We start from the raw sequence: 21,533 nt of genomic DNA on the forward strand, positions 1-21,533 counted from the left end.
TACACTGTACTTTAGTGTGTTAATTAATTGTATTGACTTGCTTTATTTTATCTTGCTCAGTTTTGTAAACACTAAATGTTAGTAACGGCTATTATTAAACTCCGTAAATAAATATTTTATTTAAAATACTCTTACCAGTCAAATGTTTTTCAGCAGTAAGATTTTTAATGTTTTTTGAGAATTTCTTCTGCTCACCAAGCCTGCCTTTATTTTATCCAAAGTACAGCAAAAACTGTAGCATTTTAAATATTCTTACTATTTTAAATCAGCTGCTTTCTATTTCAATTCAATTCAATTCAAGTTTATTTGTATAGCGCTTTTTACAATACAAATTGTTACAAAGCAACTTTACAGAAAATTATGTTTCTACAATATTTAGTAGTAGCTTATAAGTGGTGACTGTCAGTTTGTGCACGTATGACAGGATTTGTAGAAAAATTCATACAAGACGTAGTCAGCCAGACGATGAACATTATTAATTTGATTAATAATTAATAATTATTATATGATGCAGTCACACATGTAGCAATAATTGTTAGTTCTGTTGTTGATTCAGGGTCAGCATCATCTGAGGTCCTCTGAGGGTCAGCATCATCTCTTCTCAGGTGTTCTGGATCCAGACTGGAGCTTGTGTAAATCCTAGTTACCACGGGATGTAAATCCAGCAGAAACAGAGACACATATAGAGACATCATTAGCATAGCTGCTGTTCCAACAGAGTAAAATTAATTAGTTTAACCCAAGCTAAAGAATAAGAATGCACATTTGATCAGATACAACTACACTCACAATTTAAGAGATACATTATTCGAATGCTTGGCGAAAGAGATGTGTTTTTAATCTAGATTTAAACAGAGAGAGTGTGTCTGAACCCCGAACATTATCAGGAAGGCTATATATTTGAATATATACTGTAATTTATTTCTGTGATGCACAGCTGTATTTTCAGCATCATTCATCCAGTCTTCAGTGTCACACGATCTTCAGAAATCAGAATAATATGATGATTTACTGCTCAAGAAAAAATTATTATTATTATTATTACTGTTGTTGTTATGTTATGTTGAAAATAGCCGAGTACAATCTTTTCAGTTTCTTACATGAATAGAAAGTTCAGAAGAACAGCATTTATCTGATATATATATATATATATATATATATATATATATATATATATATATATATATATATATATATATATATATATTTTTTTTTTTTTTTTTTTTTTTTTTTTTACATTTTCATCATCAACATTTTTCATCTTTATCATCACTTTTAATCAATTTAAATCATCCTTGCTAAAAAAAAGGCATTAATTTCTGTCATTTCTTTCCCCCCAAAAGAATGGTACAATCTATATTGTTAAGAAAGCTTTTTATTTCAAATAAATGCAGATCTTTGGATCTTTCTATTTAAAGAATCCCTGGGGGGTTTAAAATATTGATAATAATAATAATAATAATATTTTTTCTTGATCAGTAAATCATTATTCTGATTTCTGAAGATCATGTGACACTGAAGACTGGAGAAATGATGCTGAAAATACAGCGGAGCATCACAGAAATAAAATACATTTTACTATATGTTCAAATAGAAAGCAGTTATTTTAACTAGTAAAAATATTTCAACAATATTATTGCTTTTACTGTATTTTGGACCAAATAAAGGCAGGCTTGGTGAGAATTAAAAATCTTACTGTTCAAAAACATTTAAGTGGTAGTGTAATATATTTTTTTTCTGTGTTCTCCACAACTTTAGATTTTATTATTGTTGTTGTTGTTGAATCTATACATTTAAATATTTTCATGTATTTCAATTTGTTAATTAAAATACTATAAGTATGTGGCCTTGTTTGAACTGTATTGAACTGTGTGTTAAGTTTTATTGATTAAAAAATGTATACATTTTGTTGATTTTCTTTTAAATTGATATTACATTTTATTTACTTGCTCAGATATGTAAACACTGAATGTTAATAACTGTTACCATTAAACCTACATAATTATTTAATATAAAACATATTTGTATTGTTTTTTCTGTTCTCCACATCTTTATTTTTATTATATCTGTTGCTGTTGTTTAATAACCTATGATTATTTTATGTATATTTATTTAATTATTATATATTTTTGTTATTTTTTCTTTTAATTTTTATAAGTATATTACTTTACTATAAATAAAATGAAAAACTTACTTTTTTGTGAGTTTTAGTTATATTTCATATATATGGGTTTTCTGTACAGTTATACACATATAAATAGACGTATCTTTATAAATAAAGGCCTGAAACATTATCAAAGTGTTCTTTTTAATTATTCACATTTTTCTATATTAAAAATAACTATTCCCTATTATAATGTATATGTTTCTTAAGATCTTTGCACATTTTGTACACCATACAAAAGAACAATTATTACAAGATTTATTTTTATCTTTGTTCACAAAGTTCATCTATTATATGTTAATCGTACTTAAAGTGTATCTAGATGAAAAAACGAATACAAACTCATTTTATGGTATTTGTGGCCGAGACGGGATTCGAACCTCTAATTCTGTGTATTTTTTTCGTCCCGCCTCCCTGGAATTTCCTTCGTTGCTATTGGCTAGTTAGCGCTCTACACCTATCCGCGACTGGCCGCCGCGTGACAGGCGGAGATACTGTCCACTATACTAACGAGGAGCTGCGCATGCTGCCGTTCCTCCCCCAACCGACGCTACTGCACCGACATAACTGAACAATGCATGGCTTTTTCTGACGCTGACACAGCCCTAGCACCGTCAAATTCCGGGTGGACCCATCATTAGCTAAAGTCGCATAACATTTGGAACACTACCCGTTGCAGGGGTCATTGTTTGGACTCTTTTTTTTTTTTTAAATTGCGCTTTAAACAAAAAGGATTGTGTCAATGCAACTGAACAACATTAATTAGGAACACAGTGCGTCAATAAAGCAAAATGACAGTTAAAGGCATTTCGTCATTGAAATCGGTGATGTCATCATTCAGCTAAGTTCAGTTTAAATAGTATCTGTGCAATAATTTGCAATCAAGTCAACGTTATCGCTGTACATGAAGTGTCCCCAGCTATGCCTGCCAGAGGCGACAGAGGCAAGGAACCAAAACTCGATCGGTGAAAAAATGGAGAAAAAACCCGGTGAGAAACCAGGCTCAGTCGGGGAGACAGTTCTCCTCTGGTCAAAAGAAACCAGCAAATCAGCTCCAGGCTGCAGAAAAGTCAGACTGTGCAGAAGAATCATCTGTTTCCTGTGGTCTTGTCCTGGTGGTCGTCTGAGACAAGGTCTTTACAGGGGATCTGTATCTGGGGCTCATCTAGTTGTCCCGGTCTCCGCTGTGTTTCAGGGCCTTAGAGGTCCTTTCTAGGTGTTGATCAACCATCTTGTCTGGATACTGACTTGATCCGGGTGACTGAAGCGGCCCACTGATCTGGATACAGACTGGATCTGGTGGCTACGGTGACCTCGGAATAAGGGATTTCTTTAAAAGACTCTTTTATTCATATAAGATTTTCTCCAACTTTTCAGATGGAGGCATGAGAAAGAGATTGCCTTGATTGGGCTTGTGGTTATTGGTGGACCGAGTGGACTTTTGTGAGATTTACTGCTCCCTTTTGGAGTGGGGGGGGGGGCTGACGAAACGCATGTGGGCAGGCGTCGTCACCCTTGATGACCCTTGGCGAGCGTAGTGGTTTACCAGAGGCAGCGCACAGGCCGGAGTGGTCGTAGACACAGCTCGAGTTTCTCTTCATTGTCGCATAAATCTTTCGCCTTTTACTAAAGATTTCCGTGGAGGGGAACTTTTGTGAGTGACCTGTATTTTTGGGTGCTCTGCTCACAGCAGAGCTACATCGAAATGTCAAGAACAGAATCAATTTGGCCGTCCGCCAACACGCTGCAGGAGGGCGTGCCACTGATCTTCGTCTGTATTTGCACTCTCTGCGTTTGCGCTGTCAGCACTTAATGTTTATTTAGCTGGCATGGGAAGGCCGCACTTTCTTGTACGTGACGGGATGCAAACTCTGGAAGGCTCTCTTTAGTGACGGGTCCAAACAAAGATCTCATCAGCTCCTCTAGCCCTATCGGCGACTAGTGCACTTCGAGCCTTCTTAGCGACGGCGCAAGTGGCTGACTGCTGACTGCGTTGGTGGTATAGTGGTGAGCATAGCTGCCTTCCAAGCAGTTGACCCGGGTTCGATTCCCGGCCAACGCATGTCCTTTGGCTCGGGCTGATGTCGAAGCAGAACTCCTTCTGTGACCTGTGGCTCCTCCCAAAACTTTTGGATGGATCATTCGGAAGCCGAAAAGAGCTAGCTCTCCCCGTCGGGGAATCGAACCCCGGTCTTCCGCGTGACAGGCGGAGATACTGTCCACTATACTAACGAGGAGCTGCGCATGCTGCCATTTCTCCCCCAACCGACGCTACTGCACCGACATAACTGAACAATGCATGGCTTTTTCTGACGCTGACACAGCCCTAGCACCGTCAAATTCCGGATGGACCCATCATTAGCTAAAGTCGCATAACATTTGGAACACTACCCGTTGCAGGGGTCATTGTTTGAACTCTTTTTTTTTTTTTTTTTTTTTTTAAATTGCGCTTTAAACAAAAAGGATTGTGTCAATGCAACTGAACAACATTAATTAGGAACACAGTGCGTCAATAAAGCAAAATGACAGTTAAAGGCATTTCGTCATTGAAATCGGTGATGTCATCATTCAGCTAAGTTCAGTTTAAATAGTATCTGTGCAATAATTTGCAATCAAGTCAACGATATCGCTGTACATGAAGTGTCCCCAGCTATGCCTGCCAGAGGCGACAGAGGCAAGGAACCAAAACTCGATCGGTGAAAAAATGGAGAAAAAACCCGGTGAGAAACCAGGCTCAGTCGGGGAGACAGTTCTCCTCTGGTCAGAAGAAATCAGCAAATCAGCTCCAGGCTGCAGAAAAGTCAGACTGTGCAGAAGAATCATCTGTTTCCTGTGGTCTTGTCCTGGTGGTCGTCTGAGACAAGGTCTTTACAGGGGATCTGTATCTGGAGCTCATCTAGTTGTCCCGGTCTCCGCTGTGTTTCAGGGCCATAGAGGTCCTTTCTAGGTGTTGATCAACCATCTTGTCTGGATACTGACTGGATCCGGTTGACTGAAGCGGCCCACTGATCTGGATACAGACTGGATCTGGTGGCTACGGTGACCTTGGAATAAGGGATTTCTTTAAAAGACTCTTTTATTCATATAAGATTTTCTCCAACTTTTCAGATGGAGGCATGAGAAAGAGATTGCCTTGATTGGGCTTGTGGTTATTGGTGGACCGAGTGGACTTTTGTGAGTTTTACTTCTCCCTTTTGGAGTGGGGGGGGGGGATGGGGGGGCTGACGAAACGCATGTGGGCAGGCGTCGTCACCCTTGATGACCCTTGGCGAGCGTAGTGGTTTACCAGAGGCATCGCACAGGCCGGAGTGGTCGTAGACACAGCTCGAGTTTCTCTTCATTGTCGCATAAATCTTTCGCCTTTTACTAAAGATTTCCATGGAGGGGAACTTTTGCGAGTGACCTGTATTTTTGGGTGCTCTGCTCACAGCAGAGCCACATCGAAATGTCAAGAGCAGAATCAATTTGGCCGTCCGCCAACACGCTGCAGGAGGGCGTGCCACTGGTCTTCGTCTGTATTTGCACTCTCTGCGTTTGCGCTGTCAGCACTTAATGTTTATTTAGCTGGCATGGGAAGGCAGCACTTTCTTGTACGTGACGGGATGCAAACTCTGAAAGGCTCTCTTTAGTGACGGGTCCAAACAAAGATCTCATCAGCTCCTCTAGCCCTATCGGCGACTCGTGCACTTCGAGCCTTCTTAACGACGGCGCAAGTGGCTGACTGCTGACTGCGTTGGTGGTATAGTGGTGAGCATAGCTGCCTTCCAAGCAGTTGACCCGGGTTCGATTCCCGGCCAACGCAAGTCCTTTGGCTCGGGCTGATGTCGAAGCAGAACTCCTTCTGTGACCTGTGGCTCCTCCCAAAACTTTTGGATGGATCATTCGGAAGCCGAAAAGAGCTAGCTCTCCCCGTCGGGGAATCGAACCCCGGTCTTCCGCGTGACAGGCAGAGATACTGTCCACTATACTAACGAGGAGCTGCGCATGCTGCCGTTTCTCCCCCAACCGACGCTACTGCACCGACATAACTGAACAATGCATGGCTTTTACTGACGCTGACACAGCCCTAGCACCGTCAAATTCCGGGTGGACCCATCATTAGCTAAAGTCGCATAACATTTGGAACACTACCCGTTGCAGGGGTCATTGTTTGGACTCTTTTTTTTTTTTAAATTGCGCTTTAAACAAAAAGGATTGTGTCAATGCAACTGAACAACATTAATTAGGAACACAGTGCGTCAATAAAGCAAAATGACAGTTAAAGGCATTTCGTCATTGAAATCGGTGATGTCATCATTCAGCTAAGTTCAGTTTAAATAGTATCTGTGCAATAATTTGCAATCAAGTCAACGATATCGCTGTACATGAAGTGTCCCCAGCTATGCCTGCCAGAGGCGACAGAGGCAAGGAACCAAAACTCGATCGGTGAAAAAATGGAGAAAAAACCCGGTGAGAAACCAGGCTCAGTCGGGGAGACAGTTCTCCTCTGGTCAGAAGAAACCAGCAAATCAGCTCCAGGCTGCAGAAAAGTCAGACTGTGCAGAAGAATCATCTGTTTCCTGTGGTCTTGTCCTGGTGGTCGTCTGAGACAAGGTCTTTACAGGGGATCTGTATCTGGGGCTCATCTAGTTGTCCCGGTCTCCGCTGTGTTTCAGGGCCATAGAGGTCCTTTCTAGGTGTTGATCAACCATCTTGTCTGGATACTGACTGGATCCGGGTGACTGAAGCGGCCCACTGATCTGGATACAGACTGGATCTGGTGGCTACGGTGACCTCGGAATAAGGGATTTCTTTAAAAGACTCTTTTATTCATATAAGATTTTCTCCAACTTTTCAGATGGAGGCATGAGAAAGAGATTGCCTTGATTGGGCTTGTGGTTATTGGTGGACCGAGTGGACTTTTGTGAGTTTTACTGCTCCCTTTTGGAGTGGGGGGGGGGGGGCTGACGAAACGCATGTGGGCAGGCGTCGTCACCCTTGATGACCCTTGGCGAGCGTAGTGGTTTACCAGAGGCAGTGCACAGGCCGGAGTGGTCGTAGACACAGCTCAAGTTTCTCTTCATTGTCGCATAAATCTTTCGCCTTTTATTAAAGATTTCCGTGGAGGGGAACTTTTGCGAGTGACCTGTATTTTTGGGTGCTCTGCTCACAGCAGAGCTACATCGAAATGTCAAGAGCAGAATCAATTTGGCCGTCCGCCAACACGCTGCAGGAGGGCGTGCCACTGGTCTTCGTCTGTATTTGCACTCTCTGCGTTTGCGCTGTCAGCACTTAATGTTTATTTAGCTGGCATGGGAAGGCCGCACTTTCTTGTACGTGACGGGATGCAAACTCTGGAAGGCTCTCTTTAGTGACGGGTCCAAACAAAGATCTCATCAGCTCCTCTTGCCCTATCGGCGACTCGTGCACTTCGAGCCTTCTTAGCGACGGCGCAAGTGGCTGACTGCTGACTGCGTTGGTGGTATAGTGGTGAGCATAGCTGCCTTCCTAGCAGTTGACCCGGGTTCGATTCCCGGCCAACGCATGTCCTTTGGCTCGGGCTGATGTCGAAGCAGAACTCCTTCTGTGGCCTGTGGCTCCTCCCAAAACTTTTGGATGGATCATTCGGAAGCCGAAAAGAGCTAGCTCTCCCCGTCGGGGAATCGAACCCCGGTCTTCCGCGTGACAGGCGGAGATACTGTCCACTATACTAACGAGGAGCTGCGCATGCTGCCGTTTCTCCCCCAACCGACGCTACTGCACCGACATAACTGAACAATGCATGGCTTTTACTGACGCTGACACAGCCCTAGCACCGTCAAATTCCGGGTGGACCCATCATTAGCTAAAGTCGCATAACATTTGGAACACTACCCGTTGCAGGGGTCATTGTTTGGACTCTTTTTTTTTTTTAAATTGCGCTTTAAACAAAAAGGATTGTGTCAATGCAACTGAACAACATTAATTAGGAACACAGTGCGTCAATAAAGCAAAATGACAGTTAAAGGCATTTCGTCATTGAAATCGGTGATGTCATCATTCAGCTAAGTTCAGTTTAAATAGTATCTGTGCAATAATTTGCAATCAAGTCAACGATATCGCTGTACATGAAGTGTCCCCAGCTATGCCTGCCAGAGGCGACAGAGGCAAGGAACCAAAACTCGATCGGTGAAAAAATGGAGAAAAAACCCGGTGAGAAACCAGGCTCAGTCGGGGAGACAGTTCTCCTCTGGTCAGAAGAAACCAGCAAATCAGCTCCAGGCTGCAGAAAAGTCAGACTGTGCAGAAGAATCATCTGTTTCCTGTGGTCTTGTCCTGGTGGTCGTCTGAGACAAGGTCTTTACAGGGGATCTGTATCTGGGGCTCATCTAGTTGTCCCGGTCTCCGCTGTGTTTCAGGGCCATAGAGGTCCTTTCTAGGTGTTGACCAACCATCTTGTCTGGATACTGACTGGATCCGGGTGACTGAAGCGGCCCACTGATCTGGATACAGACTGGATCTGGTGGCTACGGTGACCTCGGAATAAGGGATTTCTTTAAAAGACTCTTTTATTCATATAAGATTTTCTCCAACTTTTCAGATGGAGGCATGAGAAAGAGATTGCCTTGATTGGGCTTGTGGTTATTGGTGGACCGAGTGGACTTTTGTGAGTTTTACTGCTCCCTTTTGGAGTGGGGGGGGGGGGGCTGACGAAACGCATGTGGGCAGGCGTCGTCACCCTTGATGACCCTTGGCGAGCGTAGTGGTTTACCAGAGGCAGTGCACAGGCCGGAGTGGTCGTAGACACAGCTCGAGTTTCTCTTCATTGTCGCATAAATCTTTCGCCTTTTATTAAAGATTTCCGTGGAGGGGAACTTTTGCGAGTGACCTGTATTTTTGGGTGCTCTGCTCACAGCAGAGCTACATCGAAATGTCAAGAGCAGAATCAATTTGGCCGTCCGCCAACACGCTGCAGGAGGGCGTGCCACTGGTCTTCGTCTGTATTTGCACTCTCTGCGTTTGCGCTGTCAGCACTTAATGTTTATTTAGCTGGCATGGGAAGGCCGCACTTTCTTGTACGTGACGGGATGCAAACTCTGGAAGGCTCTCTTTAGTGACGGGTCCAAACAAAGATCTCATCAGCTCCTCTTGCCCTATCGGCGACTTGTGCACTTCGAGCCTTCTTAGCGACGGCGCAAGTGGCTGACTGCTGACTGCTGACTGCGTTGGTGGTATAGTGGTGAGCATAGCTGCCTTCCTAGCAGTTGACCCGGGTTCGATTCCCGGCCAACGCATGTCCTTTGGCTCGGGCTGATGTCGAAGCAGAACTCCTTCTGTGACCTGTGGCTCCTCCCAAAACTTTTGGATGGATCATTCGGAAGCCGAAAAGAGCTAGCTCTCCCCGTCGGGGAATCGAACCCCGGTCTTCCGCGTGACAGGCGGAGATACTGTCCACTATACTAACGAGGAGCTGCGCATGCTGCCGTTTCTCCCCCAACCGACGCTACTGCACCGACATAACTGAACAATGCATGGCTTTTTCTGAAGCTGACACAGCCCTAGCACCGTCAAATTCCGGATGGACCCATCATTAGCTAAAGTCGCATAACATTTGGAACACTACCCGTTGCAGGGGTCATTGTTTGGACTCTTTTTTTTTTTTTTTTTTTTTAAATTGCGCTTTAAACAAAAAGGATTGTGTCAATGCAACTGAACAACATTAATTAGGAACACAGTGCGTCAATAAAGCAAAATGACAGTTAAAGGCATTTCGTCATTGAAATCGGTGATGTCATCATTCAGCTAAGTTCAGTTTAAATAGTATCTGTGCAATAATTTGCAATCAAGTCAACGATATCGCTGTACATGAAGTGTCCCCAGCTATGCCTGCCAGAGGCGACAGAGGCAAGGAACCAAAACTCGATCGGTGAAAAAATGGAGAAAAAACCCGGTGAGAAACCAGGCTCAGTCGGGGAGACAGTTCTCCTCTGGTCAGAAGAAACCAGCAAATCAGCTCCAGGCTGCAGAAAAGTCAGACTGTGCAGAAGAATCATCTGTTTCCTGTGGTCTTGTCCTGGTGGTCGTCTGAGACAAGGTCTTTACAGGGGATCTGTATCTGGGGCTCATCTAGTTGTCCCGGTCTCCGCTGTGTTTCAGGGCCATAGAGGTCCTTTCTAGGTGTTGATCAACCATCTTGTCTGGATACTGACTGGATCCGGGTGACTGAAGCGGCCCACTGATCTGGATACAGACTGGATCTGGTGGCTACGGTGACCTCGGAATAAGGGATTTCTTTAACATACTCTTTTATTCATATAAGATTTTCTCCAACTTTTCAGATGGAGGCATGAGAAAGAGATTGCCTTGATTGGGCTTGTGGTTATTGGTGGACCGAGTGGACTTTTGTGAGTTTTACTGCTCCCTTTTGGAGTGGGGGGGGGGGGGGGGGGGGCTGACGAAACGCATGTGGGCAGGCGTCGTCACCCTTGATGACCCTTGGCGAGCGTAGTGGTTTACCAGAGGCAGCGCACAGGCCGGAGTGGTCGTAGACACAGCTGCTCTTCATTGTCGCATAAATCTTTCGCCTTTTACTAAAGATTTCCGTGGAGGGGAACTTTTGCGAGTGACCTGTAATTTTGGGTGCTCTGCTCACAGCAGAGCTACATCGAAATGTCAAGAGCAGAATCAATTTGGCCGTCCGCCAACACGCTGCAGGAGGGCGTGCCACTGGTCTTCGTCTGTATTTGCACTCTCTGCGTTTGCGCTGTCAGCACTTAATGTTTATTTAGCTGGCATGGGAAGGCAGCACTTTCTTGTACGTGACGGGATGCAAACTCTGGAAGGCTCTCTTTAGTGACGGGTCCAAACAAAGATCTCATCAGCTCCTCTAGCCCTATCGGCGACTCGTGCACTTCGAGCCTTCTTAGCGACGGCGCAAGTGGCTGACTGCTGACTGCGTTGGTGGTATAGTGGTGAGCATAGCTGCCTCCCAAGCAGTTGACCCGGGTTCGATTCCCAGCCAACGCATTGTCTTTTGGCTCGGGCTGATGTCGAAGCAGAACTCCTTCTGTGACCTGTGGCTCCTCCCAAAACTTTTGGATGGATCATTCGGAAGCCGAAAAGAGCTAGCTCTCCCCGTCGGGGAATCGAACCCCAGTCTTCCGCGTGACAGGCGGAGATACTGTCAACTATACTAACGAGGAGCTGCGCATGCTGCCGTTTCTCCCCCAACCGACGCTACTGCACCGACATAACTGAACAATGCATGGCTTTTTCTGACGCTGACACAGCCCTAGCACCGTCAAATTACGGATGGACCCATCATTAGCTAAAGTCGCATAACATTTGGAACACTACCCGTTGCAGGGGTCATTGTTTGGACTGTTCTTTTTAAATTGCGCTTTAAACAAAAAGGATTGTGTCAATGCAACTGAACAACATTAATTAGGAACACAGTGCGTCAATAAAGCAAAATGACAGTTAAAGGCATTTCGTCATTGAAATCGGTGATGTCATCATTCAGCTAAGTTCAGTTTAAATAGTATCTGTGCAATAATTTGCAATCAAGTCAACGATATCGCTGTACATGAAGTGTCCCCAGCTATGCCTGCCAGAGGCGACAGAGGCAAGGAACCAAAACTCGATCGGTGAAAAAATGGAGAAAAAACCCGGTGAGAAACCAGGCTCAGTCGGGGAGACAGTTCTCCTCTGGTCAGAAGAAATCAGCAAATCAGCTCCAGGCTGCAGAAAAGTCAGACTGTGCAGAAGAATCATCTGTTTCCTGTGGTCTTGTCCTGGTGGTCGTCTGAGACAAGGTCTTTACAGGGGATCTGTATCTGGGGCTCATCTAGTTGTCCCGGTCTCCGCTGTGTTTCAGGGCCATAGAGGTCCTTTCTAGGTGTTGATCAACCATCTTGTCTGGATACTGACTGGATCCGGGTGACTGAAGCGGCCCACTGATCTGGATACAGACTGGATCTGGTGGCTACGGTGACCTTGGAATAAGGGATTTCTTTAAAAGACTCTTTTATTCATATAAGATTTTCTCCAACTTTTCAGATGGAGGCATGAGAAAGAGATTGCCTTGATTGGGCTTGTGGTTATTGGTGGACCGAGTGGACTTTTGTGAGTTTTACTTCTCCCTTTTGGAGTGGGGGGGGGGGGGGGGGGGGCTGACGAAACGCATGTGGGCAGGCGTCGTCACCCTTGATGACCCTTGGCGAGTGTAGTGGTTTACCAGAGGCATCGCACAGGCCGGAGTGGTCGTAGACACAGCTCGAGTTTCTCTTCATTGTCGGATAAATCTTTCGCCTTTTACTAAAGATTTCCATGGAGGGGAACTTTTGCGAGTGACCTGTATTTTTGGGTGCTCTGCTCACAGCAGAGCTACATCGAAATGTCAAGAGCAGAATCAATTTGGCCGTCCGCCAACACGCTGCAGGAGGGCGTGCCACTGGTCTTCGTCTGTATTTGCACTCTCTGCGTTTGCGCTGTCAGCACTTAATGTTTATTTAGCTGGCATGGGAAGGCAGCACTTTCTTGTACTTGACGGGATGCAAACTCTGGAAGGCTCTCTTTAGTGACGGGTCCAAACAAAGATCTCATCAGCTCCTCTAGCCCTATCGGCGACTCGTGCACTTCGAGCCTTCTTAACGACGGCGCAAGTGGCTGACTGCTGACTGCGTTGGTGGTATAGTGGTGAGCATAGCTGCCTTCCAAGCAGTTGACCCGGGTTCGATTCCCGGCCAACGCAAGTCCTTTGGCTCGGGCTGATGTCGAAGCAGAACTCCTTCTGTGACCTGTGGCTCCTCCCAAAACTTTTGGATGGATCATTCGGAAGCCGAAAAGAGCTAGCTCTCCCCGTCGGGGAATCGAACCCCGGTCTTCCGCGTGACAGGCGGAGATACTGTCCACTATACTAACGAGGAGCTGCGCATGCTGCCGTTTCTCCCCCAACCGACGCTACTGCACCGACATAACTGAACAATGCATGGCTTTTTCTGACGCTGACACAGCCCTAGCACCGTCAAATTCCGGGTGGACCCATCATTAGCTAAAGTCGCATAACATTTGGAACACTGCCCGTTGCAGGGGTCATTGTTTTTTTTTTTAAATTGCGCTTTAAACAAAAAGGATTGTGTCAATGCAACTGAACAACATTAATTAGGAACACAGTGCGTCAATAAAGCAAAATGACAGTTAAAGGCATTTCGTCATTGAAATCGGTGATGTCATCATTCAGCTAAGTTCAGTTTAAATAGTATCTGTGCAATAATTTGCAATCAAGTCAACGTTATCGCTGTACATGAAGTGTCCCCAGCTATGCCTGCCAGAGGCGACAGAGGCAAGGAACCAAAACTCGATCGGTGAAAAAATGGAGAAAAAACACGGTGAGAAACCAGGCTCAGTCGGGGAGACAGTTCTCCTCTGGTCAGAAGAAACCAGCAAATCAGCTCCAGGCTGCAGAAAAGTCAGAATGTGCAGAAGAATCATCTGTTTCCTGTGGTCTTGTCCTGGTGGTCGTCTGAGACAAGGTCTTTACAGGGGATCTGTATCTGGGGCTCATCTAGTTGTCCGATAGGGCTAGAGGTGTTTCAGGGCCATAGAGGTCCTTTCTAGGTGTTGATCAACCATCTTGTCTGGATACTGACATGATCCGGGTGACTGAAGCGGCCCACTGATCTGGATACAGATTGGATCTGGTGGCTACGGTGACCTCGGAATAAGGGATTTCTTTAAAAGACTCTTTTATTCATATAAGATTTTCTCCAACTTTTCAGATGGAGGCATGAGAAAGAGATTGCCTTGATTGGGCTTCTGGTTATTGGTGGACCGAGTGGACTTTTGTGAGTTTTACTTCTCCCTTTTGGAGTGGGGGGGGGGGGGGGGGCTGACGAAACGCATGTGGGCACGCGTCGTCACCCTTGATGACCCTTGGCGAGCGTAGTGGTTTACCAGAGGCATCGCACAGGCCGGAGTGGTCGTAGACACAGCTCGAGTTTCTCTTCATTGTCGCATAAATCTTTCGCCTTTTACTAAAGATTTCCATGGAGGGGAACTTTTGCGAGTGACCTGTATTTTTGGGTGCTCTGCTCACAGCAGAGCTACATCGAAATGTCAAGAGCAGAATCAATTTGGCCGTCCGCCAACACGCTGCAGGAGGGCGTGCCACTGGTCTTCGTCTGTATTTGCACTCTCTGCGTTTGCGCTGTCAGCACTTAATGTTTATTTAGCTGGCATGGGAAGGCAGCACTTTCTTGTACGTGACGGGATGCAAACTCTGGAAGGCTCTCTATAGTGACGGTCCAAACAAAGATCTCATCAGCTCCTCTAGCCCTATCGGCGACTCGTGCACTTCGAGCCTTCTTAACGACGGCGCAAGTGGCTGACTGCTGACTGCGTTGGTGGTATAGTGGTGAGCATAGCTGCCTTCCAAGCAGTTGACCTGGGTTCGATTCCCGGCCAACGCATGTCCTTTGGCTCGGGCTGATGTCGAAGCAGAACTCCTTCTGTGACCTGTGGTTCCTCCCAAAACTTTTGGATGGATCGTTCGGAAGCCGAAAAGAGCTAGCTCTCCCCGTCGGGGAATCGAACCCCGGTCTTCCGCGTGACAGGCGGAGATACTGTCCACTATACCAACGAGGAGCTGCGCATGCTGCCGTTTCTCCCCCAACCGACGCTACTGCACCGACATAACTGAACAATGCATGGCTTTTTCTGACGCTGACACAGCCCTAGCACCGTCAAATTCCGGATGGACCCATCATTAGCTAAAGTCGCATAACATTTGGAACACTACCCGTTGCAGGGGTCATTGTTTGGACTCTTTTTTTTTTTAATTGCGCTTTAAACAAAAAGGATTGTGTCAATGCAACTGAACAACATTAATTAGGAACACAGTGCGTCAATAAAGCAAAATGACAGTTAAAGGCATTTCGTCATTGAAATCGGTGATGTCATCATTCAGCTAAGTTCAGTTTAAATAGTATCTGTGCAATAATTTGCAATCAAGTCAACGTTATCGCTGTACATGAAGTGTCCCCAGCTATGCCTGCCAGAGGCGACAGAGGCAAGGAACCAAAACTCGATCGGTGAAAAAATGGAGAAAAAACCCGGTGAGAAACCAGGCTCAGTCGGGGAGACAGTTCTCCTCTGGTCAGAAGAAACCAGCAAATCAGCTCCAGGCTGCAGAAAAGTCAGAATGTGCAGAAGAATCATCTGTTTCCTGTGGTCTTGTCCTGGTGGTCGTCTGAGACAAGGTCTTTACAGGGGATCTGTATCTGGGGCTCATCTAGTTGTCCGATAGGGCTAGAGGTGTTTCAGGGCCATAGAGGTCCTTTCTAGGTGTTGATCAACCATCTTGTCTGGATACTGACATGATCCGGGTGACTGAAGCGGCCCACTGATCTGGATACAGATTGGATCTGGTGGCTACGGTGACCTCGGAATAAGGGATTTCTTTAAAAGACTCTTTTATTCATATAAGATTTTCTCCAACTTTTCAGATGGAGGCATGAGAAAGAGATTGCCTTGATTGGGCTTCTGGTTATTGGTGGACCGAGTGGACTTTTGTGAGTTTTACTGCTCCCTTTTGGAGTGGGGGGGGGGGGCTGACGAAACGCATGTGGGCAGGCGTCGTCACCCTTGATGACCCTTGGCGAGCGTAGTGGTTTACCAGAGGCAGCGCACAGGCCGGAGTGGTCGTAGACACAGCTCGAGTTTCTCTTCATTGTCGCATAAATCTTTCGCCTTTTACTAAAGATTCCCGTGGAGGGGAACTTTTGCGAGTGACCTGTAATTTTGGGTGCTCTGCTCACAGCAGAGCTACATCGAAATGTCAAGAGCAGAATCAATTTGGCCGTCCGCCAACACGCTGCAGGAGGGCGTGCCACTGGTTTTCGTCTGTATTTGCACTCTCTGCGTTTGCGCTGTCAGCACTTAATGTTTATTTAGCTGGCATGGGAAGGCAGCACTTTCTTGTACGTGACGGGATGCAAACTCTGGAAGGCTCTCTTTAGTGTCGGGTCCAAACAAAGATCTCATCAGCTCCTCTAGCCCTATCGGCGACTCGTGCACTTCGAGCCTTCTTAGCGACGGCGCAAGTGGCTGACTGCTGACTGCGTTGGTGGTATAGTGGTGAGCATAGCTGCCTTCCAAGCAGTTGACCCGGGTTCGATTCCCGGCCAACGCAAGTCCTTTGGCTCGGGCTGATGTCGAAGCAGAACTCCTTCTGTGACCTGTGGCTCCTCCCAAAACTTTTGGATGGATCATTCGGAAGCCGAAAAGAGCTAGCTCTCCCCGTCGGGGAATCGAACCCCGGTCTTCCGCGTGACAGGCGGAGATACTGTCCACTATACTAACGAGGAGCTGCGCATGCTGCCGTTTCTCCCCCAACCGACGCTACTGCACCGACATAACTGAACAATGCATGGCTTTTTCTGACGCTGACACAGCCCTAGCACCGTCAAATTCCGGGTGGACCCATCATTAGCTAAAGTCGCATAACATTTGGAACACTGCCCGTTGCAGGGGTCATTGTTTGGACTCTTTTTTTTTTTAAATTGCGCTTTAAACAAAAAGGATTGTGTCAATGCAACTGAACAACATTAATTAGGAACACAGTGCGTCAATAAAGCAAAATGACAGTTAAAGGCATTTCGTCATTGAAATCGGTGATGTCATCATTCAGCTAAGTTCAGTTTAAATAGTATCTGTGCAATAATTTGCAATCAAGTCAACGATATCGCTGTACATGAAGTGTCCCCAGCTATGCCTGCCAGAGGCGACAGAGGCAAGGAACCAAAACTCGATCGGTGAAAAAATGGAGAAAAAACCCGGTGAGAAACCAGGCTCAGTCGGGGAGACAGTTCTCCTCTGGTCAGAAGAAACCAGCAAATCAGCTCCAGGCTGCAGAAAAGTCAGACTGTGCAGAAGAATCATCTGTTTCCTGTGGTCTTGTCCTGGTGGTCGTCTGAGACAAGGTCTTTACAGGGGATCTGTATCTGGGGCTCATCTAGTTGTCCCGGTCTCCGCTGTGTTTCAGGGCCATAGAGGTCCTTTCTAGGTGTTGATCAACCATCTTGTCTGGATACTGACTGGATCCGGGTGACTGAAGCGGCCCACTGATCTGGATACAGACTGGATCTGGTGGCTACGTTGACCTCGGAATAAGGGATTTCTTTAAAAGACTCTTTTATTCATATAAGATTTTCTCCAACTTTTCAGATGGAGGCATGAGAAAGAGATTGCCTTGATTGGGCTTGTGGTTATTGGTGGACCGAGTGGACTTTTGTGAGTTTTACTTCTCCCTTTTGGACTTTTTGGGGGGGGGGGCTGACGAAACGCATGTGGGCAGGCGTCGTCACCCTTGATGACCCTTGGCGAGCGTAGTGGTTTACCAGAGGCAGCGCACAGGCCGGAGTGGTCGTAGACACAGCTCGAGTTTCTCTTCATTGTCACATAAATCTTTCGCCTTTTACTAAAGATTTCCGTGGAGGGGAACTTTTGCGAGTGACCTGTATTTTTGGGTGCTCTGCTCACAGCAGAGCTATATCGAAATGTCAAGAGCAGAATCAATTTGGCCGTCCGCCAAAACGCTGCAGGAGGGCGTGCCACTGGTCTTCGTCTGTATTTGCACTCTCTGCGTTTGCGCTGTCAGCACTTAATGTTTATTTAGCTGGCATGGGAAGGCAGCACTTTCTTGTACGTGACGGGATGCAAACTCTGGAAGGCTCTCTTTAGTGACGGGTCCAAACAAAGATCTCATCAGCTCCTCTAGCCCTATCGGCGACTCGTGCACTTCGAGCCTTCTTAGCGACGGCGCAAGTGGCTGACTGCTGACTGCGTTGGTGGTATAGTGGTGAGCATAGCTGCCTTCCCAGCAGTTGACCCGGGTTCGATTCCCAGCCAACGCATGTCCTTTGGCTCGGGCTGATGTCGAAGCAGAACTCCTTCTGTGACCTGTGGCTCCTCCCAAAACTTTTTGATGGATCATTCGGAAGCCGAAAAGAGCTAGCTCTCCCCGTCGGGGAATCGAACCCCGGTCTTCCGCGTGACAGGCGGAGATACTGTCCACTATACTAACGAGGAGCTGCGCATGCTGCCGTTTCTCCCCCAACCGACGCTACTGCACCGACATAACTGAACAATGCATGGCTTTTTCTGACGCTGACACAGCCCTAGCACCGTCAAATTCCGGATGGACCCATCATTAGCTAAAGTCGCATAACATTTGGAAAACTACCCGTTGCAGGGGTCATTGTTTGGACTCTTTTTTTTTTTTTTTAAATTGCGCTTTAAACAAAAAGGATTGTGTCAATGCAACTGAACAACATTAATTAGGAACACAGTGCGTCAATAAAGCAAAATGACAGTTAAAGGCATTTCGTCATTGAAATCGGTGATGTCATCATTCAGCTAAGTTCAGTTTAAATAGTATCTGTGCAATAATTTGCAATCAAGTCAACGATATCGCTGTACATGAAGTGTCCCCAGCTATGCCTGCCAGAGGCGACAGAGGCAAGGAACCAAAACTCGATCGGTGAAAAAATGGAGAAAAAACCCGGTGAGAAACCAGGCTCAGTCGGGGAGACAGTTCTCCTCTGGTCAGAAGAAACCAGCAAATCAGCTCCAGGCTGCAGAAAATCAGACTGTGCAGAAGAATCATCTGTTTCCTGTGGTCTTGTCCTGGTGGTCGTCTGAGACAAGGTCTTTACAGGGGATCTGTATCTGGGGCTCATCTAGTTGTCCCGGTCTCCGCTGTGTTTCAGGGCCATAGAGGTCCTTTCTAGGTGTTGATCAACCATCTTGTCTGGATACTGACTGGATCCGGGTGACTGAAGCGGCCCACTGATCTGGATACAGACTGGATCTGGTGGCTACGGTGACCTCGGAATAAGGGATTTCTTTAAAAGACTCTTTTATTCATATAAGATTTTCTCCAACTTTTCAGATGGAGGCATGAGAAAGAGATTGCCTTGATTGGGCTTGTGGTTATTGGTGGACCGAGTGGACTTTTGTGAGTTTTACTGCTCCCTTTTGGAGTGGGGGGGGGTGCTGACGAAACGCATGTGGGCAGGCGTCGTCACCCTTGATGACCCTTGGCGAGCGTAGTGGTTTACCAGAGGCAGCGCACAGGCCGGAGTGGTCATAGACACAGCTCGAGTTTCTCTTCATTGTCGCATAAATCTTTTGCCTTTTACTAAAGATTTCCGTGGAGGGGAACTTTTGCGAGTGACCTGTATTTTTGGGTGCTCTGCTCACAGCAGAGCTACATTGAAATGTCAAGAGCAGAATCAATTTGGCCGTCCGCCAACACGCTGCAGGAGGGCGTTCCATTGGTATTCGTCTGTATTTGCACTCTCTGCGTTTGCGCTGTCAGCACTTAATGTTTATTTAGCTGGCATGGGAAGGCAGCACTTTCTTGTACGTGACGGGATGCAAACTCTGGAAGGCTCTCTTTAGTGACGGGTCCAAACAAAGATCTCATCAGCTCCTCTAGCCCTATCGGCGACTCGTGCACTTCGAGCCTTCTTAGCGACGGCGCAAGTGGCTGACTGCGTTGGTGGTATAGTGGTGAGCATAGCTGCCTTCCAAGCAGTTGACCCGGGTTCGATTCCCGGCCAACGCATGTCCTTTGGCTCGGGCTGATGTCGAAGCAGAACTCCTTCTGTGACCTGTGGCTCCTCCCAAAACTTTTTGATGGATCATTCGGAAGCCGAAAAGAGCTAGCTCTCCCCGTCGGGGAATCGAACCCCAGTCTTCCGCGTGACAGGCGGAGATACTGTCCACTATACTAACGAGAAGCTGCGCATGCTGCCGTTTCTCCCCCAACCGACGCTACTGCACCGACATAACTGAACAATGCATGGCTTTTTCTGACGCTGACACAGCCCTAGCACCGTCAAATTCCGGGTGGACCCATCATTAGCTAAAGTCGCATAACATTTGGAACACTGCCCGTTGCAGGGGTCATTGTTTGGACTCTTTTTTTTTTTAAATTGCGCTTTAAACAAAAAGGATTGTGTCAATGCAACTGAACAACATTAATTAGGAACACAGTGCGTCAATAAAGCAAAATGACAGTTAAAGGCATTTCGTCATTGAAATCGGTGATGTCATCATTCAGCTAAGTTCAGTTTAAATAGTATCTGTGCAATAATTTGCAATCAAGTCAACGATATCGCTGTACATGAAGTGTCCCCAGCTATGCCTGCCAGAGGCGACAGAGGCAAGGAACCAAAACTCGATCGGTGAAAAAATGGAGAAAAAACCCGGTGAGAAACCAGGCTCAGTCGGGGAGACAGTTCTCCTCTGGTCAGAAGAAACCAGCAAATCAGCTCCAGGCTGCAGAAAAGTCAGACTGTGCAGAAGAATCATCTGTTTCCTGTGGTCTTGTCCTGGTGGTCGTCTGAGACAAGGTCTTTACAGGGGATCTGTATCTGGGGCTCATCTAGTTGTCCCGGTCTCCGCTGTGTTTCAGGGCCATAGAGGTCCTTTCTAGGTGTTGATCAACCATCTTGTCTGGATACTGACTGGATCCGGGTGACTGAAGCGGCCCACTGATCTGGATACAGACTGGATCTGGTGGCTACGTTGACCTCGGAATAAGGGATTTCTTTAAAAGACTCTTTTATTCATATAAGATTTTCTCCAACTTTTCAGATGGAGGCATGAGAAAGAGATTGCCTTGATTGGGCTTGTGGTTATTGGTGGACCGAGTGGACTTTTGTGAGTTTTACTTCTCCCTTTTGGAGTGGGGGGGGGGCTGACGAAACGCATGTGGGCAGGCGTCGTCACCCTTGATGACCCTTGGCGAGCGTAGTGGTTTACCAGAGGCATCGCACAGGCCGGAGTGGTCGTAGACACAGCTCGAGTTTCTCTTCATTGTCGCATAAATCTTTCGCCTTTTACTAAAGATTTCCATGGAGGGGAACTTTTGCGAGTGACCTGTATTTTTGGGTGCTCTGCTCACAGCAGAGCTACATCGAAATGTCAAGAGCAGAATCAATTTGGCCGTCCGCCAACACGCTGCAGGAGGGCGTGCCACTGGTCTTCGTCTGTATTTGCACTCTCTGCGTTTGCGCTGTCAGCACTTAATGTTTATTTAGCTGGCATGGGAAGGCAGCACTTTCTTGTACGTGACGGGATGCAAACTCTGGAAGGCTCTCTTTAGTGACGGTCCAAACAAAGATCTCATCAGCTCCTCTAGCCCTATCGGCGACTCGTGCACTTCGAGCCTTCTTAACGACGGCGCAAGTGGCTGACTGCTGACTGCGTTGGTGGTATAGTGGTGAGCATAGCTGCCCTCCAAGCAGTTGACCTGGGTTCGATTCCCGGCCAACGCATGTCCTTTGGCTCGGGCTGATGTCGAAGCAGAACTCCTTCTGTGACCTGTGGCTCCTCCCAAAAC

The 21,533-nt window shown here is 46.6% G+C and overlaps 24 non-coding genes across 24 annotated transcripts; 17 read left to right on the plus strand and 7 right to left on the minus strand.

The window, feature by feature from the left end:
- Window positions 1-3,745: 3,745 nt before the first annotated feature.
- On the plus strand, window positions 3,746-3,861 carry LOC132145765 (U5 spliceosomal RNA). Its single transcript, XR_009434532.1, has one exon. It is a non-coding gene; the product is annotated as a U5 spliceosomal RNA (small nuclear RNA).
- A 293-nt stretch (window positions 3,862-4,154) lies between these two features.
- trnag-ucc (transfer RNA glycine (anticodon UCC)) lies at window positions 4,155-4,226 on the plus strand. The gene has a single exon. It is a non-coding gene; the product is annotated as a tRNA-Gly (tRNA).
- A 103-nt stretch (window positions 4,227-4,329) lies between these two features.
- trnad-guc (transfer RNA aspartic acid (anticodon GUC)) lies at window positions 4,330-4,401 on the minus strand. Its single transcript has one exon. It is a non-coding gene; the product is annotated as a tRNA-Asp (tRNA).
- Window positions 4,402-5,486: 1,085 nt separating this feature from the next.
- On the plus strand, window positions 5,487-5,601 carry LOC132145923 (U5 spliceosomal RNA). Its single transcript, XR_009434682.1, has one exon. It is a non-coding gene; the product is annotated as a U5 spliceosomal RNA (small nuclear RNA).
- Window positions 5,602-5,894: 293 nt separating this feature from the next.
- Window positions 5,895-5,966, plus strand: trnag-ucc (transfer RNA glycine (anticodon UCC)). Its single transcript has one exon. It is a non-coding gene; the product is annotated as a tRNA-Gly (tRNA).
- Window positions 5,967-7,207: 1,241 nt separating this feature from the next.
- Window positions 7,208-7,323, plus strand: LOC132146034 (U5 spliceosomal RNA). Its single transcript, XR_009434785.1, has one exon. It is a non-coding gene; the product is annotated as a U5 spliceosomal RNA (small nuclear RNA).
- A 468-nt stretch (window positions 7,324-7,791) lies between these two features.
- trnad-guc (transfer RNA aspartic acid (anticodon GUC)) lies at window positions 7,792-7,863 on the minus strand. The gene has a single exon. It is a non-coding gene; the product is annotated as a tRNA-Asp (tRNA).
- A 1,067-nt stretch (window positions 7,864-8,930) lies between these two features.
- On the plus strand, window positions 8,931-9,045 carry LOC132146019 (U5 spliceosomal RNA). Its single transcript, XR_009434771.1, has one exon. It is a non-coding gene; the product is annotated as a U5 spliceosomal RNA (small nuclear RNA).
- Window positions 9,046-9,520: 475 nt separating this feature from the next.
- Window positions 9,521-9,592, minus strand: trnad-guc (transfer RNA aspartic acid (anticodon GUC)). Its single transcript has one exon. It is a non-coding gene; the product is annotated as a tRNA-Asp (tRNA).
- Window positions 9,593-10,669: 1,077 nt separating this feature from the next.
- Window positions 10,670-10,784, plus strand: LOC132146100 (U5 spliceosomal RNA). Its single transcript, XR_009434848.1, has one exon. It is a non-coding gene; the product is annotated as a U5 spliceosomal RNA (small nuclear RNA).
- A 293-nt stretch (window positions 10,785-11,077) lies between these two features.
- trnag-ccc (transfer RNA glycine (anticodon CCC)) lies at window positions 11,078-11,149 on the plus strand. Its single transcript has one exon. It is a non-coding gene; the product is annotated as a tRNA-Gly (tRNA).
- A 1,246-nt stretch (window positions 11,150-12,395) lies between these two features.
- LOC132146010 (U5 spliceosomal RNA) lies at window positions 12,396-12,510 on the plus strand. Its single transcript, XR_009434763.1, has one exon. It is a non-coding gene; the product is annotated as a U5 spliceosomal RNA (small nuclear RNA).
- Window positions 12,511-12,803: 293 nt separating this feature from the next.
- Window positions 12,804-12,875, plus strand: trnag-ucc (transfer RNA glycine (anticodon UCC)). The gene has a single exon. It is a non-coding gene; the product is annotated as a tRNA-Gly (tRNA).
- A 103-nt stretch (window positions 12,876-12,978) lies between these two features.
- On the minus strand, window positions 12,979-13,050 carry trnad-guc (transfer RNA aspartic acid (anticodon GUC)). The gene has a single exon. It is a non-coding gene; the product is annotated as a tRNA-Asp (tRNA).
- Window positions 13,051-14,113: 1,063 nt separating this feature from the next.
- LOC132145967 (U5 spliceosomal RNA) lies at window positions 14,114-14,228 on the plus strand. The gene has a single exon (XR_009434725.1). It is a non-coding gene; the product is annotated as a U5 spliceosomal RNA (small nuclear RNA).
- Window positions 14,229-14,695: 467 nt separating this feature from the next.
- Window positions 14,696-14,767, minus strand: trnad-guc (transfer RNA aspartic acid (anticodon GUC)). The gene has a single exon. It is a non-coding gene; the product is annotated as a tRNA-Asp (tRNA).
- Window positions 14,768-15,833: 1,066 nt separating this feature from the next.
- LOC132146047 (U5 spliceosomal RNA) lies at window positions 15,834-15,948 on the plus strand. The gene has a single exon (XR_009434797.1). It is a non-coding gene; the product is annotated as a U5 spliceosomal RNA (small nuclear RNA).
- A 293-nt stretch (window positions 15,949-16,241) lies between these two features.
- On the plus strand, window positions 16,242-16,313 carry trnag-ucc (transfer RNA glycine (anticodon UCC)). Its single transcript has one exon. It is a non-coding gene; the product is annotated as a tRNA-Gly (tRNA).
- A 103-nt stretch (window positions 16,314-16,416) lies between these two features.
- On the minus strand, window positions 16,417-16,488 carry trnad-guc (transfer RNA aspartic acid (anticodon GUC)). The gene has a single exon. It is a non-coding gene; the product is annotated as a tRNA-Asp (tRNA).
- A 1,068-nt stretch (window positions 16,489-17,556) lies between these two features.
- LOC132145940 (U5 spliceosomal RNA) lies at window positions 17,557-17,671 on the plus strand. The gene has a single exon (XR_009434699.1). It is a non-coding gene; the product is annotated as a U5 spliceosomal RNA (small nuclear RNA).
- A 468-nt stretch (window positions 17,672-18,139) lies between these two features.
- Window positions 18,140-18,211, minus strand: trnad-guc (transfer RNA aspartic acid (anticodon GUC)). The gene has a single exon. It is a non-coding gene; the product is annotated as a tRNA-Asp (tRNA).
- A 1,067-nt stretch (window positions 18,212-19,278) lies between these two features.
- On the plus strand, window positions 19,279-19,393 carry LOC132145861 (U5 spliceosomal RNA). The gene has a single exon (XR_009434623.1). It is a non-coding gene; the product is annotated as a U5 spliceosomal RNA (small nuclear RNA).
- Window positions 19,394-19,679: 286 nt separating this feature from the next.
- Window positions 19,680-19,751, plus strand: trnag-ucc (transfer RNA glycine (anticodon UCC)). Its single transcript has one exon. It is a non-coding gene; the product is annotated as a tRNA-Gly (tRNA).
- Window positions 19,752-20,989: 1,238 nt separating this feature from the next.
- On the plus strand, window positions 20,990-21,104 carry LOC132145968 (U5 spliceosomal RNA). The gene has a single exon (XR_009434726.1). It is a non-coding gene; the product is annotated as a U5 spliceosomal RNA (small nuclear RNA).
- The last annotated feature ends 429 nt before the right edge of the window (window positions 21,105-21,533 follow it).

Source organism: Carassius carassius, chromosome 8, assembly GCF_963082965.1.
Source record: "Carassius carassius chromosome 8, fCarCar2.1, whole genome shotgun sequence".
Taxonomy (NCBI): Eukaryota; Metazoa; Chordata; class Actinopteri; order Cypriniformes; family Cyprinidae; genus Carassius; species Carassius carassius.